The sequence below is a fragment of the Agelaius phoeniceus genome, chromosome 4, assembly GCF_051311805.1.
Source record: "Agelaius phoeniceus isolate bAgePho1 chromosome 4, bAgePho1.hap1, whole genome shotgun sequence".
In the NCBI taxonomy this organism is placed as follows: domain Eukaryota; kingdom Metazoa; phylum Chordata; class Aves; order Passeriformes; family Icteridae; genus Agelaius; species Agelaius phoeniceus.
Genome location: NC_135268.1, coordinates 13,951,966 through 13,976,868, shown reverse-complemented (window position 1 = coordinate 13,976,868; position 24,903 = coordinate 13,951,966). Strand labels below are relative to the sequence as shown.

The window sequence follows — 24,903 nt, the reverse complement described above, 5'->3', positions numbered from 1 at the left end:
GCAGTCCACTTTGCTTTGCACAGCATGGCCAGGAAAGCTGCCACAGTTGCACCCAGGGGACCCAGCCACCCAGGGCCGGGGAGAACCCTTCCAACACCACAAGGATGCTGCTCATGCCTTGTGGAGCATCAGCCACACAACCAGAACCACTAAGTGCCCGCAGCGACGCCCTGTCGCTGCAAAACCACAGCTTGGGTGGCACTGGCCCTGGGCTGGGGATGTCTGAGCCACAGAGCCCAACCAGCAAGCCCTTGGCTGAGCTGAAGCACCTGACTAAATCTCTGTGCAGTCTCCAGCCCAACGCAAGACCAAGAGCGAGCGCTGGGCAGGTGTGCCAGGACACAGGTGAAGTCCACAGGTGAGGTCCTCCTCAAGGCACTGAGGTGGCACAGCTGGAAGCACTGAGCTCAGCAGATGCTAGGTTAAAGCACAATCGGCTCCCTCTCACTTTTCCTTCCTTTTCCATGTACACACGACACATTCCAAGGTATCACTGGAGCGCTGGCTCGTGTTCTGAGCTGTGCTGTGTAACAGGACAACATGCAGATGAAGAGGGTTTCTCCCTCACGTTTTTCTGCTGCCTTTCAAAGAATATTTGTAACCAACTGAGACACCGAAGTAGAAATCCACTAATCACTCTTTGTCCTTTCTGCTTGTGCTCATTGAAAACCATGAAAGGAGCAGTTCTTCACAGAAAGGCTGATCTCAAGCAAAACTGCATTTTGAGTCCCTACACGGATTTTCCCTTCTAACTGGCACAATAGCACAGCACCTCACACTTGGCATTTTGATGCAGATAATACTTGAGAGTTTCCTTATTACACAGTGTGGAAATGTCCATCACAAATAATTTGGGGGGCAAGAGGCGTAGGGTGATATAAAATCCACTGATTCAGATGACACAAGTGAGATTTCCTTGGCAGGAGTGCTCAGGATACCTCAGAGAACTCTAAAGAGCTGTGTACAAAGAGCTCAGCAATGCCACCAAACAAACCCGAAGGGCTCCTCTCACCAGTGAGGCAAGGGAGAACTCACGGGGACAAGAAGATCCTCAGTATAACTAGGCTATGTTTATTTTATACATTTTCCTAACAGCAGAAATGAATTGGCTGGAGTTAATATGAACTAAACATTAATTTTGCCATGTTCCCTTTCAGTTTTTTGATTTAACAAGAACTACAGCATTCATCAGGCATGAACCTGCTGTGTGTAACCCACGGGAGCTGGGTCAGACTGATCCAAGGCAAAATGGAAGGGAATTCTGAGTGCTGTGATGCAGGCTCATCCCGAGCCCTAGGCACAGCAGGACAGTCCTGGCTGACTGGTACTAATTCCTATTGGGGATTTTCCTGCAGGAAGTTTCTGAGCTGCATCCCTCTTCTCATCATCCCTAAGGCGACACCACAGCTCTGCATTTCCCACACTGCAGTTTGTTTCACACACTCGACTCAGCCTCATCACACTGGAATGCTCCCACACAGGGGTGCATTCCCACTCCTGGAGGTGCTGGGGTTTAGTGGCAAAGATAACTTCATCTTTGACCCCTCTCAGCAATGGCACCTCATGCAGGTTATCATGGGTTTGCATCTCTTTCCTGGGATTCTCACAAACTCCCAGGACACAGACGGCCCTGATCACTGTTGTCACCTTACCATGTCCTCATGGTCTGGATCATACTCACAAAGTCCAGGGAAAAAACAAAGGTCAAAGTTCAGAGTAGGGGAGATTTTGTTTTTCTTTTCTGCTGTTTCTCCTGCACGTGCAGGAGGAACTTGGGAATTCTATATTACGTCATTTCAGACCAAACCTCCCTTTCCAGGTGTGGAAGAAATGGCTTTTTTTATTGGTCACAATTCAGACTGCAGGGAAAGGTGAAAGAAACCCAGTGCTATCAATGAGGGAGAAATCCCCATTCCATTCTCTCTCATTGAGTGGAACCCTGCTCTGCTGCAGGACAGGTGTTTTCCTTACTTCACTGGGAAGCAGCAAAGGCACCAGCACCACCTGCCTTCAGAGTTCAGCTTAGGAAACCCCTTCTTCACCAGAGGAGACACTGAGGGGAATTTTGGGAGTTCAGCTCTGCAGTGCCATGAGGCAGGATCCATCTCTGACCTCCCCTCTATGTGCTGCTGCATCCAAAACAGTGTGGCCCTGGGAGCAGGATGGGCACAGGTGACAGTTCACCTGCTGCAGACACCAAGCTCAGGTGTGACCAGAGCAATGTCCCCGTCCCACGTGCCAAGCGAGGGGCTTGGCTGTTGTCCTCACCCAGAGCCAGGGCTGTGGCCCAGGGAGCTGCACCAGAGCAGGACACAGGGCAAACGGCCTCACGTGGCCAAGGGAGCTGGCACTGCACTCCCAGGAAAAGCCACAGCAGGGTCAGTGTGCTGAGCAGAAACTTCAGAGGCTGCAGTGAGAAAGTCAAGGCAGTACTTCATCTGCTAAAGAGCAGCTTCTGAGTACCTCTTGTGCCCTTACAAAACTAATGTCACAATTTCTAGGGAGGGCCTTATTAGACCTGGTATGTCCTATTTTACTTCACAAATCTGTTTTGCATTGGCTCAATTAAAATTGTTATATATTTTTGGGTCCTGTGTAGGTGCCATCTGTTTAACAGTGCAATTGGGTCCTGTGATGCGCTTGTAAATTTTGTGCTGCAATATTTTTTTTAATATAATGAGGGACTTTGGATACAAGAAACTGCCTTTACTTGATAACTTTTTTGAGTTTTGGCAGTGAACTCACAATGGTTCTTCCTGTGCTACAAGGATGGCTCTACAGCCCATGGAAAAGCAAAATTTGACTTCCGTGTTTGCACCAAAATTGTATTATTTAATTCACACTATTTTTTTTTTTTTAATTTGCTTGCTCTGCCTGATTTTGTAAATGAACCTAATTTCCCAAACGGGAATGCACAGGATTGCTCAGCTGGGGCCTGTGGCTGCTGCTGCCTTCTGGGGAGCTCTGGAATGTACCAGTAGTGCCCAGAGGCCCACTGCAACAAACCACAGCTGTCCTCACTGGAACTGGAAACAAACTACCTTCTGAGACAAAAACCCCACCTGCAAAGCTGGATGTGCTCTACAGCACAGCTGAGCCCAGGACAGATCTCCTGAGAAGCAGAACTCAAACATGGTTTTATACTTTGGGGGGTTTGAGTATCATTTTTAGGTCGTCACCAGCACTGAAATAACATTCCTGACTCCCAGTGAATCATAACAAAATCCCAAACCCATCCCATTGATTAGTTCTCCTTTAAAAGCACAATCTCAAATACTGCTAAATTCTCCAACACATTGTAGGAGAAAAGCATCTGCAATGGCACCAATCCTGCAGCATTTGTTGCCAGGGGTTCCTAGGTCTGCTCCACAGCCAGGAGAGGGGTCCCAGGTCTCAGCATTCAGGTTCTCTAAGTGGAACTGCTTTGTTCTGGGTGGTGAATTGGGCAGTACCCAAAAGCTCCCAGTTCCCTGCAGCACTGCTCAGCAGCACACTTAGGAAAACTTGTCCCAAACAGCATGCTGCTTCTTAAGCTGCCTTCAGGGACATGGATTTACCTGGAGCACGAGTCCCGCCCATTTCAGGATGTAACAAGACATGACTAAGTCACTGAGAAATGCCTCCCTGACCACACCACTGGTTTTAGCATTAACTCAAGCCCCACCTTGGCCCCAAGCACCTGCCCAAGCTCCAACAACAGCCCTCGCTTTGCTGGAAAATCTCCTGAGGGCACAGAGAGACCCATCTGCTCCACCTGTGGCACTGGAGCAAGGATTTCCCTGGGATTTAGCACAGCACAGAACCTGACTGCTCGATACCTGCCGCAACAGCATGGGCTGCAGTGACCTGAGACACCTTTCCCTCTTTCCCCAAACCTCTCCAGGCTATCCATGCACCCTGTGGCTCCTTGGGACAGCTGCCTGGGATTGCCAGCCCCTGGGATAGATGGTGCCTACTGACAGAGCTGCAAGACGCTGATTAAATTATGTGCTTTGGCCAACCTGCGTGGGGAAAATTAATTTGAGTGCCAAGTGATGGGTTCAGTGCTGCCTTGTTGGAATGGGGAGGTTGGGCTCTGTGATGCTTCATCTCCTTTTATTTGATTAGGCAAATTAGGAAACAACAGTGTGAAATGCATTATTGTACTGATCTGATGTCCAAAATGTGAATCTCATTAGAGCTCTGGCCTCGACACTTTTTTTTTGGTTTCTCTGTAAGCAAGTAGGCCAGAAATAAATATTTTTCAAATTACATTGGAATGGCAGCAATAAACATCATATTCTGTAGTCCCTGGAACAGCTCCTCATAAAAAGCATCTCTCAGCTTCTGGAGAAATTCAGTACAACATGTGCTAGGAGTGGAGGAGACGGACCAGCGAGAGGAGGTCAAAGCCAGACAGGGTGATCCACTGACCCTAGAGCTCCCTTAGGGCTCCGTGGGGAGAGACCCTGGGAGTAGGGACACTGTGCCCTGCCAAAGGGATGCTCCATGGTCCTAGAGGGGGCTCTGCAGAGCCTCTCTTGATAAGGGTGCATGCTGTGGTGGTCAGGGAGAAGACAGGAACAAAGCAGAATGGATGGCAGGGTGCCACAAAAGCCATCCAGGGGACAGCCAGGCACCATCCTGCCACAGCACAGAGAGGGGAGCTGGCCCCAGAGGGCTCTGCTCAGCCCAGCCTGTGCTAGAGCTCCCTGCAGAACCTCCTCACTACACTAGGCCCTTCTCTGCAAGGCTGAACTCAAGGTCACCCTGTAACACCAGGGGTGAATAAACGTACAGTGTAAAAGTAAAACAACACAACATTTCACTGCAAAGGGCTCTCTGAGAAGAGCCAGTGCAGGTATCATTTGGAAAAGGGTCACTTCACAATACAGCCCTTCCAAATTGCAGCTCCAACTCAGAATTAATTATCCTCTCACTGTCTTGGGTTTTCTTTTCTTCTTTGCTTCACATTAACTGCAGCTGAAATTATTTTAAAGCAATGATCTTGAACGTCATGTCCTTCAGCTGGCCCTGAAAATCCATTTTCCATGGAAAGCCTCCTTTCTTCTCCAAGATTTCTGAGAGTGTGCAAAGCTCATCAAGGCTCTGGTTCTCTAGGGGTGTCAGATGCTTGGATAATACCCAGGTGTCTGCCTGCTGGACCAGCTCCAAGGTACTTTATTAGCATGAAGAGGCCTATTTGGAAGCAGTTTAACTCCTTCGGCTCTCAGGGCCTAGCGTGTGTCCTGCAGCAGCAGACAGACACCAGGACATCGCCTGTGCACGGCTACAAATGCAGACTGAGTCACCACCACTCGCTGCTACATCTTGAAGAGGAAACACCTGAGATGTCCTGTCATCACAACTGGAAAGATCACCTGGTTTTGTCCCACTCACATGAAAGCAGAGAAGAATTGCAGGGACAACTGCAGACCACAGCTCTGCTGCACACCTGAGGCTCAGCTCTTCCCCAAACTGCTTTGAAAAATCCCAGTGGGCTCCTCTTGGGAGCCGTGCCCTCCCTCATGACAGTGGCAGCATGAGGGGACACTGTGGGGCTTGTTTTCCAGGCACAGCATGCAGCTTGGCATTCCCAGGCACGGACTGACAAAGGATCCTGAGATGCCCTTGTCCCTGGCACCAAGCAGGGCCTTTGCTGTACCAGGGCAACCTGGAGGGGCAGGGGGCACTTGTCCCTCATCCATCTGAGCACACACATACCACCGCAGCAAAGCAATGGAGCATGTGAAGGTCCTGTCAACATACACTTAAAATAAGAACTGTGAGCTGACACCCTTGGATTTCCAGGGACTGCAGGAAACTTCTGCTCCTGGCTCCGGCAACTTGCCCCAGCAGTGGCAGAACGTCTCAGCATGGTCCCACAGAAGACATCACACCCACTTGGAAAAACGCACCCTGCTCCAGCTTGCTGCTGAGATCACATGGTCTGCATCCCACCCTTTTACACAAGATATTTCCTTTAGTTTCCAGAGTGCAAAATTGGACTATGCAAAACAAAGACACAAAACACACAATTCCCAGCCTTAAAAAATTAGCTCCCACTTAAAAAGCAAAGCTCCTTTTAAACTGCACACTGTGTTGCCTCAAAGCTTGCAGCAAACAGCTAAAAATCTGAGTGACCAAGATACATAAGGTTTGAACAAATACGGTCCCAAAGGCTCTGTTTAAAATTTTAAAAGCCCAAGGTTTAAGTTATTTGTGAGCTGTTTGAGGCCTTTTCTTGGATTAAAGAGGCAAAAGCTTTCTTGAAGTTTGGGGTGTTTCCAAGTGGCAGCTGGCAGCAAGAAAAGAGTGGCACTCAGAGCCACCTGTGTTCTCCTTCCCTGTGCTGCCGACCAGGCCACAGGACAGGAGACATGCACCTCCTCTTGGAGATGACTCCTCCCTGAATGTCACAACCATGTCTATGCAACCAAAGAAAACATGCAGTGTTGCCAAAGCATTACACAGCATAGGGAGGCTGTGAGAGAGTGAGGTTCTTGTAGCTGGGCTTCCAAACACACTGAGGAAACATGGATTTTGGGAAGAGCGAAAGGAAGTTCAAACCTTCTGTGTAATGGGGCTCCAGAGCCCACAGCAGCAGAGTGGGGAGGAGAGAAGTTGTTAGCTCTCACCCCAGCTGGAGGGAAAAGCAGCATTGCTGGTCTGAGCCACAGAGAGCAATCAGGGGCCAAGGGAAAACTCTTACAGTGCTGCTGCAGCATTGTACCCAACACAGTCCCTTCCAATCTCCATGTCCTCCTGCTCTCAGAGATGTCCCAGTCCTCACACAGATGTCTCTGGGGATGTCAGCTGAGCCCAGGGATGTCCCCAGGCCTTAAGGAAGGGCCATCATGCTGGCTAGTGCAGCTCAAAACATCCGCAGCTTCATCTCCCTGCCAGGAAAGGACTGCACAAAGGGTTCCTTGACCAGGACCTGGACATTCCTCAGGTGAATTGCCCTGATGAAGCCAATGCTGAGTACACTGACACTGAGAGGTGTTTCTTGTGTCCTCAGAGAACATCTGGAAACCATGCTGGGACGGACATCCACTACCACTACAACCAGGCCAGGCCCACCAAGGTGTCCGTGACCAGGCTCTTCCTCCCAAAGCTGCTAAAACTGCATTTCCCTCTTCTCTTCAGGAATGAAGCTATGCCTCTGACATATGCACCAGCTAGAGGAACTTCACCTGCAGGGAGGTGATGAGGACTATTCCAATTGTGGCACTGCTTGTATACAGGGTGGCTGGTGGCACCAGCTGCCTGCTTTCCCCTCCAACCCCACACAGCCCCATGGGATCAGTTTAAGTGACAAAACCTTCACGGGACCAATGAGACTCTCCTGTTACTTCTGTTTGTTTTCTGTTTCACAGTAGCTTCTCCCAGCAGCTGAAGTTGAAACAGGACTGGCTTCAAAGGTAAACATTTCTCACAGCTTTCTCATCAACTATATTAAATACAGTCATAACCTCCCCCCCAATATTTTCTGTATTTGCTGAAGGATGACGTCCTCCTTGCCTTCAGCGTGTGCCAGATTACTCATAAACCTGGACCATATGCCACTGCAATTTACTGATGGGCCCAAGCTGTTTTGGTAGATACAAAATCCGAGGGGATTAGGGAGGCTCGAGCCGTGCTGAAAACAGAGCAGCAGCAGTGGGGCAGCTGCTTGCTCTCTTTGCTCAGCCTCAATTTAGGTCAGTGGACAAGAGCTGCCCCATGCCAGGCTGGAGGGCCGGGCTGGCTGTGGGGGCGCACACAGAGGGGACCCCAGCCATGGGTATCTGCCCCTGTGGTGGAGCTCACCCTCCATGGGGCAGGTGAGACCATGCTGCTTCCTCAGATCCGGAGCCTGGCTACCATGCCCCGTGAGGGGCCCTCAGCTCAGAGCCAAAGAGGGGGAGCCTTCCCCCCATCCCATGGTGACCCCTGCCTGGCAGTGCACCTCGAGGTGTGGCAGAGCATGGTGACAGCCACTGGTGGCTCCAGCAGAGCTTACTGCTGAGACCTACCTGGCTGGTGGCCTGTCCGGAGGGTGGCTGGGTGACTGGCAAGTTACCACAGCTGTGTTTCTGCATACCTGGCCCAGGGAAGGATGTGCTCAGGGAGAGAAAGGACAGCTCAGCTGGAAGTCCCACCTGAACCAGGGCCTTTCCTAGGTGGGGGCTATCAAGTGCAAAAGTGCTCAAAGCAAGCCTGTGGCTCCCAGGCCTGCACCTTGGCTGCTTTCTCAAGAGCCTGAACTCACACAGAACATGGAATGACATAACAGATCTGCTGACTTGAGCACTGCCCATTTAACACTCAGCAGGACACACAATGCAGCTGCAGCAAGCAGCTAATTATTCAACAGCTTCTTCACTGCTGCACTAGAACCATCCTTCCCCTCCACAGTATCTTACACAAGGACCTCCATCACCTTGAACAAAGCCACTGTCTGTCACCAGGAAATTCCAAAGGCCTGCAGAGAGCACCAGGGAATGGAGACCAGAGTGGTTGAACACAAGCACCCCAAACTCCCCCATAGGGACAGGAAGCAATCCTGACTATGGCTGTTGTGCATGGAATATCAAACTTAAGTAATGGGAACTTGCTTTCCAGAATATTCCTCCACTGGGTATAATTTGGGACTTCCCATCATTTAGAGGATGCTCACAATCCACATGGCCTGACTGGATTTCCAGCTGTTGGAGCTTCCCTCCAGACCACAATGTATCCCATTGCAAGGAGTTGCTCCTAGGGATTACACAACTTGGCATGATTAAGTAGATTAGAGTGCCCATTATGACTTTTAAGTAAAAGTTCATGATTTTACCTCTCATGTCTCATCTTGACAACTGAAATGCACCAAAAAACTGCAGACTTCTATCTGCTGGTCTCCAGGGGGTCAGCAGGGCCTGACCGCAAGAGCCTGGCTCAGGCCCTTGTGTCCAAGTCCCTGAGAAGGGTGGGGCCATGCTGCATCCCACTGGCTGCCAGACCTAGCCCCACACTAGCAGGGACATCCCTTTGTACCCACTCAGCACAGCCCAGGGCCCACGGGGATCTGTGCCTGTGAACCCTGAGCACCTAGTGACAGCTGTCGAGAGACTGAGCACAAGTATCTACTAGAAGGGTACGGCTAGGGTTTTCTGTGTATTTTACAGATTTTTCTCCTCAAGTTTGTCACTGCTGTGTCCCAGAATGACCCCAGACCCCCCCACACCTTCCTTCAGAGTCAGGGCAGGTGGGATGGAACATGCTGCTCCCTGCTCCATGTGCCCAGATGTGCCGTGCAGATGGGTCTACGGGGAGGGACGGGGTCTGGCTGCTGATCACTGTTTACAACTCTTATTAAACCCATTCTCCTTTCCTAATTATTATAACAGTTCCTGAAAACACCACCCGTGGACTTTAAATGTTTGATGTGTGCTCTAATGAAAGCTGCGGAATTATCCCATGCTCGCTGCCACATGGCCCACACAGCAATGGAGATGCTAAATAATTTTTAAAAATTTATAGTTTACAAGATGTATGTCCCATCTGTGACGATGCAGCAGCTCCCAAATGCCCTGAATTTCACCGCATTAACAACACCTCTTAAAACCAACTGGCGGTGCTCCACAGGAAGGCTCAGTAAGAACCCAAGGGGTGCATCACGGTGTACACAGGTTGGAGACTGACCTTGCTGGGATCGAATGCCACCAAGCACACAAATTCCATGGCCAAACCAAGTGCTCTACACCTCCAAGTACCCACACTGCTGTTAAAAGCATTAATCCCATTATACCAGAGAGAAAGAAGCTCCTTTCAGCATTTCCACTTTAGTTCAGCCTAATCACGGGCATGACAACAAAAACCTGGTGAGTTCAAATGCAGTATCCCTGGAATGATCGATCCCTGGGGTGAGATCAGGAGTCACTTTTTCCTCCTCTCCCAAGAGATGTTCTCTGTCACAAGGCAAAATCACACAAACTGTGCCCAACTTAAAAACTGAGTTTGGGATGGGAGCCAGAGCAGATGGTTAGGAAAGCTAAACACCACTGATTTATTTCTTACCCTTTATGCAGCAATATTAGAGACAATGGCCCTGATCAGAACAAATGAGAACAAACACAGGAATGCAGACTCAATAGAGAATTAACAACCAGCACTACCAGATTCCATTATGCTGTGATTAATTCTGAATTTGTGGCAGGATTATCAGCAGCAAACCTCTAGCTTTATCTAATAGAAGCAGTGCCAAAGCATCCAGCCTTTTAGGGAGGGCTCTTCAGTCTGTAAGGTACTCCAGCAGGAAAATGGTGTGGAAGATGTCAGGCTCTATGCTGTAAATTCAGCTGAAAAATTAACTTCCTGTGCCTCACATCCACCCAAACCCCAAGAAAACACCAGAAAAGTCTGGACAGACACGAGAAGAAGTCTCTGAGTCAGGGAGGTCTGAGGGATGTCACCTGCAAACATGAGGGACAAAGCAACAAGGCTGTCACCCTCCCTCGTCTGGTCTCTCTTACATGAGCACTGCCTTTAGCTCCCCATTTCCCATAGGCATACTGTGAGGCTGGGGGAACATCACCAGGTACTATCCAGCCTCACTCTTCCCTTGCCATGGCTTCCTGGGTGCTCCAAACTCTGTTGCACAACATACAAGGGTTTGGTCACATGATGCCTCAGTTTCCCCGTCTCCAGCACACCACAGCCTCTCCACACAGAGCTCCCCTCCCCTGGCTGGGACAAAAAGTGCGAGACACTTGTTATGGCCTTGTCACCGTTAGCATTCCCATAAACAGGCTATATGAATACTTCACAACTGTTCCCCACTGTGCCATGTCACCCCTGGCTGGCCTGTCTTGCAGAGGACACCTGGCCTGGGAACTGCCGCCCCAGCCACAGGAAATGGCCTTGCTGACAAGGGTGTTCATGGCCGTTATTTGTGAGATGCAGCTGAGGTGGGATGCAATGAGTTCAGCCCTGCTTTGCTCCATTTCCCACAGCTAAGCACACAGTAACAGCTGAGTTTATACCTGGAGCTGCCATGCATGAATATCTCATTATAACTGCAAAGACCTTTTCTTTGTTTCGGGCCCCGCACCAGCGCTGCGCTGCGTTAATCACCAGAGCTGGGCTCTGGTAATGACCAGCTCTGTAAACCAAATGCAGCAGGTTTGGGTCCTTCCATCCTTGGGCTTCCATGATGAAAAGCAGGGGGTTGCTGCCAGGCTGGGATTTTGGCTGGCACATAGTGGATTATAGCTGCAGTCAATGGCGAGGAATTCTTGCCTGTCAGCAGTGGTGAGACCGCAGAGGTGATGTCACGGCCGGAGTTGTGCTCGGCACAAAGAATCCCAGTACACTACCACAGTCTGCCTTTCAAAGAACTGGTTTCTTATGGCACTTGATCATTCTCAGGAACAGGCATGGGAGAAATGCCAGTGTCACTGGTTTGATGGAATTTGCTTGGGATTTTTTTAGGACCTTGCTGAAAGTTGGGATTTGTTTCCTCCCACCTCCAGGTAGGGAAGCTGCTCTTTTCCACCTCTGTGGAAAAGGGCTTCTGTGCACAGAGCTTATCTGCCTGTAACTCCTACAAGATCCCATCTCCCAGCTCCTCCAAAACATTCCTAAAGCAGAACCAAAAGAGAATGGAGCAGCTGGGAGGAGGTGGGGGACATTTAAGGGTGCTTGCAAAGGCTAGGAACTGTTTTTCCTTCAGGAAACCTGAAGGCTCAGTAAGAAAGGGACAAGAGTGAAGGCATATGAGAGAGAAATCCAAACACAAAGACAGGGCCAGGTGATGCAGTGAAATACCAGCACACAAAACACACAGATGCTTATAAGGTAACACAAACCTCCAACCCAGATGTCTTTTACAAAACCAAATCCTTAAAAACCTTCAGCGTTGTTTCTCCTTTCATGAACATTCATAATTTGGAAAACTCTGGGCTGGAAATTGCTCCAGCTGTTCATGTTCCAGGGGCTGTGGCTGCAGTGAGTCAGTGCCACATGCAGGGACCTTGTGAAAACGCTCTGCAGAGCCCAGCAGTGGCTGCCAGCACAGCACTGAGAACACAGCAACTCTGCTTTTTGGGGCTGCTCAGACCCCCTCCTATGGGACCCAAACACCTTCCTCCTTTGCTCATGGGTTTTGGTTCCAGCTTAAGAGGCTGTGGAGCAAGAGAAAAGCTGAAACAACTTTATTGCTCAGCCAAGCCAAGCAGGGATCTTGCCTGAAACTCCTCCAGTTTGCTGGACTTCTAGTTTGGCTCCGAGCTTGTACTGAGCTGTAGGCACAAGCCTGGAGCCAGCTCTGGGATCACTCAGAGAGCCAGGCAGTGGCTGCACTCGGTATGGGGCTATGCAGCAGTTACTACACTCAGGGTCACCTCTAACTTGCACCCAGAAACTGGCCTCCACACCCACATTCTGGAGCTTTGTAATGCCTGAATGACTTACCATGGAACATGAGCACCTGCTTCAGCAATCTGTGGTCAGGAAAGCTTAGGAGACAGATCTGGCAGTGCTTTTGGCAAGGAAGTGGTGCTTCAGAAGTTCAGGGGTTTGACTCTTCAAAGGGATCAATTAGCACAGCTCTTCAAAGTATACATGGAATGACAGGAAGGAATGGGATGTCTCCCCTACAGCCTTTGGCAAAACCCAAATCTAACTCATGCCTATGTGAAAGCTGCTGCTCTTAAAACTGGTGCTAACAAAACTGGTGGCAAGATGCTGAGAAATGGCAATGGGAAATGTGCTCTGAAGTGTTTTGAACTGGAAGTCAACACCTTTAGAAAGGGAGTTCCCAGCTCACAGATCTAAAAAGAGCTCCCCTTTCCCAAGACACAATAGTGGCAGCAGGACTGGGGATCTGCTCTGTGAGAAGGGACAATGGCAGTGGTACAGCCCACATCTCAAAAGCTTCTGTCATGGGTGGGCTCCTAGCAAGGGGTTCATGCTCTATTGCTCCCCACTCCCATCTCCTTCTGTTCCAGGGATAGTGGGATGGATGGGATGTGCTGGGAGAGGGGATAGTGACATGTGTCTGGCTTTGGCAGTCACTCCATGTGTTGTCTGGCCCTGGTAAGACAAAAAAGCTCAGACTCTCTCCTTTCCAAGGGGCTGTGGAAGGAGATCTGCCGCGGGAAAGCCAACAACATGGACATGGATTGAAAGAGAGCTCTGATTCCACAAGGAAAATCCCACCAAATTTGGAAAGAAACAGAAGTTACATTTGAGTGACCCACAGGGGAATCCCACATCTGGAAGGCTTCTGTGGGCACTCCAAGTCACCCACTGACTTTACACCAGACAGCAAACAGAAGCAGCAAAAGCAGTGCCTTTCTCCCATGGGTTACAAACTGTACAAGCTTGGGGTATTCATCAATGAGCAATAAAGCCCTGCCTCCCACTAGTAGGTACAGAACGTGGTTCCTATCTTAAACCCGATCCCATTCACTGGGATTCCCCATGCTGGGAAGTGCTGACCAGTCACCTCTCTCTCTCCACAGGCACTGATGGCATTTTTGGCTTGTCACCCTCCTGACGTAGACACAGGAGAGATTCTTTCTGCACAGAGCAGGAATAACACAGGGGAGTAAAACACAAACACCCTGGGAACTCTTTTTACAGCCAATGCAGTATCTTTCTTAGAGTGGGGAACTTGCACATCTTTTCTCCAGTTTCTCTTTCATAAATACTTAATCTAACTCATTTCCTCCCCTAAGTAGACTTGGATATCAAAATAAATGAAACAAATGCAGCTCTGCTGTGGGCTTTGGTAGAATCCCCAACAACTGTACCAAATGCTGGGGAATTGCCATTCCTCTTAAAAATCCCCTTCTTAATTCCTGCTTACATGATTAGGTCCTGAAGCACAGATACATTCAATCACCACCTTGGAGTACCTCGTAAATCTCTGCTCAGTACAAGAGCAATAACAACATGAAGAACCTAAAGTGCTTTAGGCAGAATATTCCCATTTGCTGTGCTTTGAGCACAGAGTGTGCTGGCCCACCCCAGGGTGCAGGAACAGCCCTAAAAAGCTGGGCTCTGATAAGCACATGCCAACTATGCTGGACAGGGCATCCAGATACGTGCACCATCCCTTTTATGGGGCTCTCACCTCTGGGCTCCTCACCCACCACAGCTCCCCCCCACTTCCCTATCTCCCCCAGCTGTGCCTGAGATGCCCTAAAACTACTTTGGAAATGGAGCTGGTTAAACTGCCGCAAGTGTCTGTATGGGTGAATGAAAATCCATTTCACTTCATGTCAAATACAGCTCAAATCCCCACAGGATCAGACCAAGTTACGTGAGTAACCATTACACATGGTTACAGTAAGTGCCCCTGAGAGTTTCTCCACTAGAGTGGTGGGATACAGTAACGCCAGTTTATACCAGGGCTGCCTTGTCTGAATCACACCTTTCTGCCACTGATACTCATATCTGATCTAGTGCAGGGCACCCCTACTTGCAGCAGCTCACTCAGCCAGGGACTGTGAGGCAAAGCCACCAGTGCCGGTAAGAGAAGAGTGGCTTTAAAGGAAGGACAGAAGCAGAAAACCTCCCTGTGCTGATAGGGGCACAGCACGGTCAGCAGCCAGCCCTGCAGGTAACCAAGGGTGAGTGGTTTGGGGGGGCTGTGGGGAGGGCAGCACTGGGATGGAAGGTTTGGACAGCAACTGACAGGGAAAGATGCTTGGCGGCCCACAAAGAATTGTTTGATCTGACCAAGGGCCTCTCCTGAAATGGTTGGCAGGTGTTAAGCAAAGCAGAAGAAATGTGGATGAAAATACACTGCATATTGGTTTGGCTCTGAGTGCCATTTGCAGTTTGGGCACAGGAAAGGACCTTACATGTTTACTTCCTGGGAATGCAGATGTAGAGCCTTGCTTTAAGAAAACACAGAATGCTGGCCTTAAATTCTCACTCACATCCAACTTCCAGACGAGATACAAACATTTAACACAGATAAATTAAGTCAGCACTGATTCATTAAGACCAGCAGAAACCCAAGCCATGCCACAAACAGTTCTCAACTGAAATTTAAAACCTTCTATAAGCAATTTGTGTGTGGCCAGCAGGCTGAGGGAGAGGTCTCCCCCACTACTTCACTCATTTCAAGACAAATAGCAGCATCTCCTAGGGCAGTCATGCCTGCCTGTGGCTGTTTCGAGATGCCTTTAGCCTTGTGCCTTGGCCCAGAATTTGTGTGTGCTTCCCAAGAGGAGCATGCCCGTGCTGATCTGGCCATGGAATCGAGGGCACCAGCAGGCTACAGTGACAAGCACGGTGGCCACAGTGCACTGGTCTGGCTCCCCACATATGACAGCCGAGCTGGGCTGTGCCCATCACCCCTGCCTGCCCTCCCCATGGCCCAGTCACCTCCGGGGTGTGAGGAGCGGCAGCCAGAGCCACGCAGAAAATCAGAGGTTCCCGAGGGACACTTCACACCCCTCCGAGTGTAAACGCTGCCACTCCAGGCGCAGGAGCCACACGCCATGACACCACCCTCACGCAGGCTCCCATGGCTCCAGAGAGCCCAGCCAGCCCAGACCCCTCCCGCAGCCTGCAAACCTGACAATCCTGCAGCGGCTGTGACCTTGCCGCTGTCCTCTGGCCACAGCCCCCTCGGGAGGAGGCACGAGGAGCAGGGACGCCAGCCAGGACTGGGTTGCAAGACACGGAGCTGGACACGCTCAGGGAGCAGGCGCCGTGCATGCATGGCTGGTGACCTGTGGGACTCAGGCTGGCAGCTCCTCCAGGGCCCAGCACTTGGCAGGCTCTGCTCCCAGCCCCTTCTGTGCAGCCACAGGCAGGTGCCAAAATGCTGCCCAGCCTGCATGTGCTTCAGAAGGTGAGGGGAAGGTGGAACCAGGCTGCACCAGAGCCTGTGGGCTACCAGGACTGACTCCCAATACCTCCATCTGCTGTCACCTCACCCTGTGGAAGGAACTCGCTTATCACTAGCATCAAGTTCATAACCTCTTTCCTACCATTTCACACTGTTTTGTTTTTTTTTTAACAGAAGGTGGTAGTGAAGAACCAGAAAGGTTTCAGCAGCCTCCTGACCATGAGGCCAAGACAAAAGGCAAGAAGGCACCCTAGCCAGAACTGCACGCTCTAATAAATCATCAAAACCAGGGAACTTTGCCATTGGACACAGAGAGACTGGGGTAAAACATGGCAAACGCCTGAAATCAAGGCACAAAAATGGCAAATCCTGAATTTGGAGCAAAGAATTAGTATATGCTAGACTGAATAAATGCAGCAAGACATGGACAAGGCAGAGGGCTGGGACACACAGAGAAAGTTTCCAAACGGGATTTACTAAACCTCCCAAGTGCCTCCATTCACCAGCACAAGTGTCTCCTCTGTGCCCCAAAGCACAGCCAGTTGCCTTGTGTACCCTATCCTGTCTTTTGCTTTTAGTTGTACTTTTCCTAGGCTTTGGCACCATCAATTGCTGCTCCATTTGACGGCCTTGCCCAACAATAGCCTGGACAAGAATGTGCTAATTGCGCAGTGTGTGTGGGTGTTTAAAACACAAAATAAAACTCAAACAATGGTTCGCTGCTGAACCAGCGCTGCATCCAGCAGCCTTTCCCCCAGCCAGCACAAACCCAGTTTGACACGATGGCAATGCCCAGCCAGGCACACTCCAGCCACCCAAGTACCAGCAGACATGCTGTTCTCCAGGGTGGACTGGAAGGCCCTTACAGACCCATCTCCTCGCTAAGGGGGTGCCGCAGGAGCACCTGGGGGGAATGTGGCACACTTGTCACCTGCTGCCAGTTTAAGCAACACCCTTCATGACAAAGAATAGTTGCCATTGCAAACGTCCATCACCCAAGCTCCATTCACCACCCTGCACACCACGCGAGGGCTGCTGGCATGGGGAAATGAGCCAGGCTCCCTAAAACAAGGTGGCTGGCTCAGGGAGGGTTATTGCCAATGTTATTGCCATCCACGTATAAATATGTACATGGACCATCATTTTCTTGTAACAAATGGTGAAAGCCACTGCGGTGACAGTGAGGCAGCGCGGGAGCAAGGTGACTTTATCACCTACCCATGACTATGTTTCCCAAGCAGCCTCCTCACCAATCCGGAGCCCTCCATGATCATTAGTTCCTGCACATGGCAGCAATGAAATTGTCCCTTAAAGTAAATCATTCACGGATTTTTATAATCCGAAATAAAATTTTCTAATATTTTTTTCCTAAGTTTTCCAGGTTTAAGGTTTTAATCTTTTATTATTTATTGTGCAGCAGTTGTGAAGGGCATGATGAGCAGCCCAGCGTAAATAGTCATCGGTGGAGGGTCGGTGCCTGACACTGCTGCATTGAATAAATTAATTTCTTTTCTTTTTCTTATTACCCCACATTCTCTCTGAGGGGGTTTGAATACAGCCAGAAAAATGAAAGAGTAAAACAAAACAAACTAAATCTGCACTTTGGCTTCTGGGTGTTTTCCTGCCTGGTGGCTAAGGCTGCTGATAAATATTCCCTGGAAATGGTACTAAAGGAGGAAATGGCATATAGATATATTTTCCTTTCTTCCTTCACACTCAGAGCATCAAATTCAAAAGACGACAATTTTCTGCTGCTTGAGATGCAGAGTGTTCCTCTATTTCTGCACTCTCCAAGATTTATCACTCTTTTAAACTACTGCAAACACAATTTAACCTTTGCTACCTTTACCTCTGGTCATTTCCTTTGGCCCACCAGAGCCTGAATTAATGCTAATCACAGCAAAGCACTGGACATTCTCCTAACTGTAGGCTTAAAAAATAATCCTCTTTCCACAGAAACAGACATAAAATATCTCATTAGACCAATAGCACTACCAGGCATATTCCAGCCTAGAGTATAAAAAAATTTATGTTACGTATAATTTCTTTCTACCTAAATTCTCTGACTCCTGGAACTCTGAGGTTGAACATCCTGGTGTGCCTGCAGGACTCACTTCTCTGTGGCACAATAATGGTGTTAATAGAGGGCTCTCCAAACTGCACACCACCGGTGACACAATAATGCCATGTCTTGTGGTCACTCTGAGGCTTCCACTTGTTTTCTCTTGGAAACAACTTCCCCTTTAATTTCCCTCTGCATTCAAACCATACAATAACACCAGGAACCATCCCCCTGTACAAGAATCCTACAGTATTTCAATTAAAATCTCTCATCTTTAGGCCATTTTTTTCCTGGACACCCCTCCAGTTCCACTCACAGCCGATGTGCAAAACCCAATTAGTTATTAATTGAGGCACGTTAAAATTCATTAACTCTGCTTGTGAAGCTGAAGCTATAATTAACTGTCTGCCCAGGCTTTTGTTCTTTCATCTCCAGGTAGAAGGTCCCACAGTTAATAGGATAAGGCAGCATCCCACCTCCTCTCTGTGGAAGACAGCCCAGCTCTGGTGCAGTGGGAACATCCCACTCTAACACTGTCCATGCAGCTGCTGCCTATCCTGTGCCTCAGGTCAACCAGGGCACATTTGGAAAGAGTGGGAGCATTAAAAATCTTGTGGAAATATTTTGCAAAAGGCCATTTCCCACAGGCTCGCCACCCTGCTGCAGGACAGCCCCAGCTGTCTGAGAGCTGCTAAAAACACAGCTCAAAGCAAATCCTGTGGAGCTTTCACACGTGGAGCAGCACCAAGCCAGCCTCTACTGTAAAACAAGCACGGGAACTCACTCCCATGTCAGGTCCCTGTGGCAGCCTCAGCTCCAGCAGCCACACACACTGCTGCACCTCCACTGGCTTGTGAGGAACACAGCCAAATCTAACAAAAAACACAGCCAAATCTAACCATCTAGCTCTTCCCAACTGGAGCTGCTTTGGGGGGGTATTTCACAGACAGATCAGTGGAAGCAACTTCCCGTTTCTGGTATGAACTGTCCTTGGCAGAATGGGAATAATTTGCACTTACCCTGGAACATGGTGGAATCTGTGCCTGTAAGCACCACCACTAAAGTGAATAGGAGGAAATGGTGTAAACCAGGAAAGAGGAAAGAGGGATGTCTTGTCCTGGATGTTTTTCTACCCCATGAAGGCAAGGCCATCAGCGGCCATGGCAGGTCAGAACAGAGGTGACGGAGCCAGGACTGTTTCCACTTCTTTTGCCCCACACACACATTCCCTGTTCCTGCAATGTGCCAGCCTACACATTGGAGCTGGCACCAAGGAAGCTGGCTGGTGCCAGGAAACAAGTCTGGTGCAGATTATTTCCCAGCTGGAGCAGCGAGGGAGCCACAGAGACTCTGGGAGTTGCAATATGGTTCCTCACTCCACTCTCACTGCCCCACGAGTGCACTGGTACAGTCCTTCAACCAGCATCCACACAGCCTCTCCTCAGGCTCCAGCCAGGCTCTGAGGGCAGTATGAGGATCTGGAAAAAGTGCATGAGTTCCAGGTGCCAACTGGGAGACATTTGGGGAAGGAGCCTCTTCTGTTCCCACAGCCAGAGGCAGTAGTAGCAAAGGAAAATGAAACTGGAGATCAGAGAACAGACAGAGCAGTCCAATTTCTGAAGTGCCCCGTGTGGGCACTACAATTTGTCAGACAATTCTACCTCACAGAGCACACAGACACAGAGTGTCTATCCCCACAGACAGCCTTCAGAGGGGTTCCCTGCATCCAAACTCTGACGGCCCAGCAGTCCCAGAGCTCTGTTTGTACCCACTCAATGCATCCATCTGGCAGAGCCCCTGAGGGTTCCCGACTCATCCTGCCAAGTGACTCGCAGCAGCACCAATCAATTCATGTCCCTGTGTGAGAACTCAGGGAAGCAAATGTGAAAGCCAGGAAAAAAATGGCAGTGACCTGCCCAATTTCTCACATGGCTCCATATCCATCACACCCATCCCATCCTCATAAGCTGCACAAGGAGCTCTAATGCCAGTATTGATGATGCTGTCAAGCCTTCACAAAAGGTGCCTGACAGCCCCGTGTAAGGCAGAGATACGGGGAGCTCAGGCCATCAATAGCTGCAGAAGTCTCACACGGAAACCTCTACTCAGTGCAAGCACAGACTGGCAACAGCTTCTTCCTCCCTTTCCCTAATCTTTTGAAGATAAATGCCCACAAGAGTCAACCACCTCGCACTCTGCTACAAACATTATTTTCACAAGAGAAATCAAAACCAATAAAGACCTGTTGCTGTCCAGAAGCACCTGGGGCTGGGACCTTGCCACTCTCCCTTGAGCAGCAGCTGAACAGGACGTAGAGGGTGGTGACAATCGACCTCCACGTCCACCTTTCAGGCTGGGAATGCTGCTGTGCAGTTTCACCTGCTATCACTGGGCCTCCTTGTCTGGGTCTGTGAGCTACCAGGCCCCCACCCAGCAGCCTGGCTCTGCCCAAAATCCAGGTGGCTTCAATCCTTCCTCAAAATATTAATGGCCATATTTTAAAACCAACATTTGTTTTGCCAGGAGCAATGAATAATGTGAACAGCACCTACCTCAAATTGTGACTATTTTACTTAGATCAGAGGCAGAGAGCCACCCTCTGATCCCATGCCAAAACTGAAGGAAAATAAATGCCTTTGGAGCTCATGAGAGGGAACAGGTACAAAAGCACAGGGAATGAATGGCTGTGTTTATCAACAAAACACAGAGCCAACACAGCCCCGGGTCTCCAAACTGCAGCAGCCAAAGAGCCCTGTATCTCCTGTGCCCTCTGAGCCTGTGCCTCCAGAGTTTGGAATGCCTGTTTCTAGGAGAAAAAAGTTTCCTGGTTTGCGTCTTTCCAAAAGCAGTGACCCAAAGCCTCTATCATCAGTAACAATAATTAAAAGATGCCATGAGAGGGAGTCTATGGTTGGTTGCCACTACAAGGAACAGTCTCATTAGTTTAGTACAGATTTTTAACTTCTTTGTCAGGACATGGCTTTTGAGGACATGGCTGTTGAAGGCCATTTAGGACTCACGGGATACTCTATGCTTCAAGCTCCCTCAGGACTGTCAGGAAGAAGGGAGGCAAGGAAGAGCTGGTGGCTGCTGTGTAGTTGTGCCCATGCAGCCAGAGAAGGTATCAGTCTGTCAGTCCTTCAGACAAGAAAAAACATCCTTTCTCTGACCTTTCTCACCAACATACACTCAGTACAGCTTTTCTTAGCTGGACATAGCAAAGACCCAACAGCCCTAGGCTAACTGATAACTCAGGATGGGCACTGGGGAGAAGTTTCCATGTCAGACAGCACCCACAAAGCAGAACTAATCAGTAATCACAGACCCAGCACACAGGAAGTACCCAGCAACCTCTCCAGTGGAGTAAAGACAGGGAGATAGGAACACAGCTCTAACAGCCAGTTTGGGAATGCTCCCAGAGCAAATTCCTAACATCACACACAATTGGGAAGACAGATTTGTAATTTAAGTCTACTTTAAAGTAAACAGAAAAGCCCTGTCATTAATCACAGCTTTTATTATACATGTTATGCAACTACTGTATCTACCTGATTTCCCTGACTGCCCTTTCCTGGCAGTCCTAGAGCTCCCAAGGACGTCTCTGCAGAGGAGCACACGGAGTCAGGAGGAAAAAGCCCTTGGGAAGTACCATGGGAAGGAAACTTCCCAAAGATGGGGCTATGGGCTTCCCACCCTCCTCACAAGGACCATCAGTTGAGACGAGCAACCACATAATGTTTCCCAGCATAGAACAGTCAGAGCATGCAGCGGGGGCTTAGAATGACAAGCAAGGCCAAGGCCTGCAAACACAAGATGTGGGCTGCCAGGTAGAGGTTTTCTGGACCACCTCCAGCCTTCTGAAAAAAGCAGCTTTAGAAATCAACATAATAGTATTTTTGCCTCAGAAAAATACTTGCATCCAAGCACACTTTTATATCACATTGTTCTTACTTACCATAACATTTCTGGGATGCTTTGAGGTGTGTACCCCAAAGAAGGCAGCTGTGCTTGTTATTTCACATCTAGGAATTGTCTCTGCTCTCCTTTACCAGCAGAAGCTTTGTGCTATGTTAGATTTTCCCCTAATTGCAGTCAGAAGAACAGGTTCAGGTCTCTGAACAGAAAACATCCAGAGTGAGGTAGCAGGGTTAAATCCACTCTGCACAGCAAAAGCAAATTACTCTAGGCTGATAAAGTGTGAGGCTTTACTTGCCAGGAATCCACTAAAGCCTGTAGAGATTTATTCCTGCACTGCATTTCAAGAACACAGCCGGCCTGGGTCCCCCCAGCCCAACCTCATGGCATACGGGTCCAGATTAGGTCTCTCAGCTAAATGTATATAAAGGGTTTTTTACTTACTGCTAACACTGCACGTGCAAATAGCTGTAAGGAATCTTTAATTAAGGCAACCTCTGGTGCATGGATTCCTATGTCACCAAAATAAGACCTGGAGGGCCACCAGTCTTGCAAACAAGAGCAGATCCCCAATGTTTTAACAGCCAAGCAACAGAGGAAAGAGTCCTGTGTTCTACATTACTGCCTGTGATGTTCTTTTTCAGCTTTTTATTGTACAGCTCCTCGTGTGCCCGAAGATTTTGCTCACCTTCAGAATTGCCCCAGCCACAATCTAACCACAGCTCCTGTGCCCACACTTGCCATCAGGCACAGCACCAGGCACCCACAGGCTGTGCTGGCATAAGCCAAGGCAGAGCTCAGGGGTAGCAGCCCCTCCTTGCCCACCTGACCCAACAGATACATGGAGCCTGACATTGCCAGGGGATCCGGCAGCGACCAGCACTGCCAATTGGACACCTGTAGTTCCAGGACCAGGGAAAAAAAATCATGTTTTACGACTAGGATCGAAAGCAAATTTTATTGGGAGCTTTTATGTTGGTAGCTTTGAGTAGTTTTTATAGAGAGGAGTTCTGAAAACTGCCATAAAATTTTGCCTTGGGGGTTATGATTACATTTGTATCTCTCCCAAACTTAGATAAATAAAGACGACAGTTTTTACTGTAGAAGCTTAAAAGGTTAGAGTGGTATTTGGTCTGTGATGAACCTTTTATAGAGATGATGTTGTAAGAATTTATTCTTAAATATCAATAAAAAAATACAACTTAACACTTCTTGATAAAGCTATGGTGATTAGAAGAGCTGTCAAAGAGGTGGCAGCACTGCTGGTGGCTTCCTTCCTGCTCAAATCATGCTTTAGTACATTTTTGGTTGCTGGAAACTATTAACTAATTTGCATTCTGTCAGAGGAAAAGTGCACTTTCTAAGGACGATGCTTTGTCGTGTCCCAGTATTTGAGATCAGATTCACCTCACAGCTGACTTTGGGGTTAAGCTGATACACCCTCCCTTTAGGAGGGACATTGTTCAGTTCTGTCTCTTTACACTCTTTGCAAAAGGTAAATGAGACATGACCCCTGATTTAGGCAGCCCAGCAGGTGCCACAGCCCTGTCCTGAGCTCAGCACATTCAGCTCCAACAGCCTGTGCTCAGGCTGTGCCCCTGCCCCACATGGGGGTACCTCCAGCCTTACCTGCACAATTCCCCTGTGTGATTCAGCACCTCACTAACAGCAGGCTTTTCCCAAGAGGCATTTCCCAAGGTCTCCTCTCCCAGACACCGCACCCACACAGACTGTTAGAAGGACTGTCACGAGCCTACAGGGTGTGGGGTGCAAACCCCTCATGTCACAAAGAAGTCCCAGTTCCAGGAACACTGTGCACTGGTTGAAACAGGCACTGCAGCTGCTCTCAGAGGAGTGAGGCACACACAACATTAACACGCTGATTTTCAAACACACAACAGCTTGTGTTAAAGTGAACACTTGAACAGTGGGAACAAGGACTGTTGAACTTGCTCTCCCCTCCATCAAGCATAGCCATAATTGGGATTTCAACATTCAACAAAAAGTAGTGATAATCTTATTTGTTTCAGACAGGATGACTAATTAGTGAGGAGAACTCCCTCAAAGCCTTCAGCAGAGCAGCTCTTGGCTGAGCGCAGCATGGGCACAGGCACCTCCCCACCCAGCCTGGCACCCCCCCAACGTGCTCCACAAGGCAGATTAAACCCTGCTCAAAGCCTCTATCAAATCAGGTGGTCTTGAACACACATCTGAATGAAATCTTTGCCCACAAATATGTTAACTGAAACAAACTGGACACCATCAGTAAAAAATCACCCACATTGCGACAAGTGCTCACAGTGAACTGGTACTCTGCAGAACTGGCAATAGACACAAAGTAAAATGGAAATCACAGCATCCAAAAGGAGACAACAAAGGCACGCGCACAGAAAAAAAGCTGCTTTACTTCTTTTTAAATCTCCTCCCTCATACCTTAATTTCTTCAGTCCAACACTGCTCAAACAGGATCGCTGCTCTGCTCCAGCCATCAGAAGAAAGGTGGATGTCCCTGAATGCACTTGGAATCGCGGTGTTTGCATGTGTTTGTGTGCTTCAATGGTAATCTGTCTTTCAATGTGTTCAATGTGTAAATAAGACTGAACATCTCCTACCTTAGCCTTCACCTCCTGCTGTGCCTCATGGTTGTCACCTGGCAGGTCCACTGTGGCTGTGTTGGGTCACCAGAGATCCAGAGGAGACAGCTGGGCCACAAGACACTGCAATGCCAGCAAAAGGATGGTGCAGAGTTAGCCAAGTCACAGGAAAATGTTCAAACGAGCATTTCACAAGGAAAAATCTTTCATTTAACAGGTGCCTGAGCCCCAAAGACACAAGCTAAACATGTGCTGAAGCACCTTGGTCAAACAATCAAGATTCCCCAATTCACTTGTATCCACAGAGAACAAGTACCCTAGAAATGCACAGCCCCCTGCAAAGTCAGTCACTTCCCAGCAATTGGAGGCTGACCAGCCCCACACAGAGTGAAGGGTGAAAACCAAATGTTTGCACCTCAAAGCTCAGGAACTAATGAAAAACGTCTGCACCCATTATTACCAGGGGACTTAAAGATACATGTTTTTATGAGGAACCCCACATGTCTTCAGTGTTTCTG

General features: G+C 49.1%; 1 long non-coding RNA gene across 5 annotated transcripts in view; it reads right to left on the bottom strand.

Moving 5' to 3' along the window:
- The window catches only part of LOC143693929 (uncharacterized), a 107,932-nt gene that overhangs the window by 37,767 nt on the left and 45,262 nt on the right, over positions 1-24,903 (bottom strand). For all 5 annotated transcript variants that reach the window (XR_013181987.1, XR_013181984.1, XR_013181986.1 and 2 more), the window contains exon 2: positions 24,404-24,508. This is a non-coding gene — a long non-coding RNA (uncharacterized LOC143693929). The remainder of the gene's footprint in view (positions 1-24,403; positions 24,509-24,903) is intronic.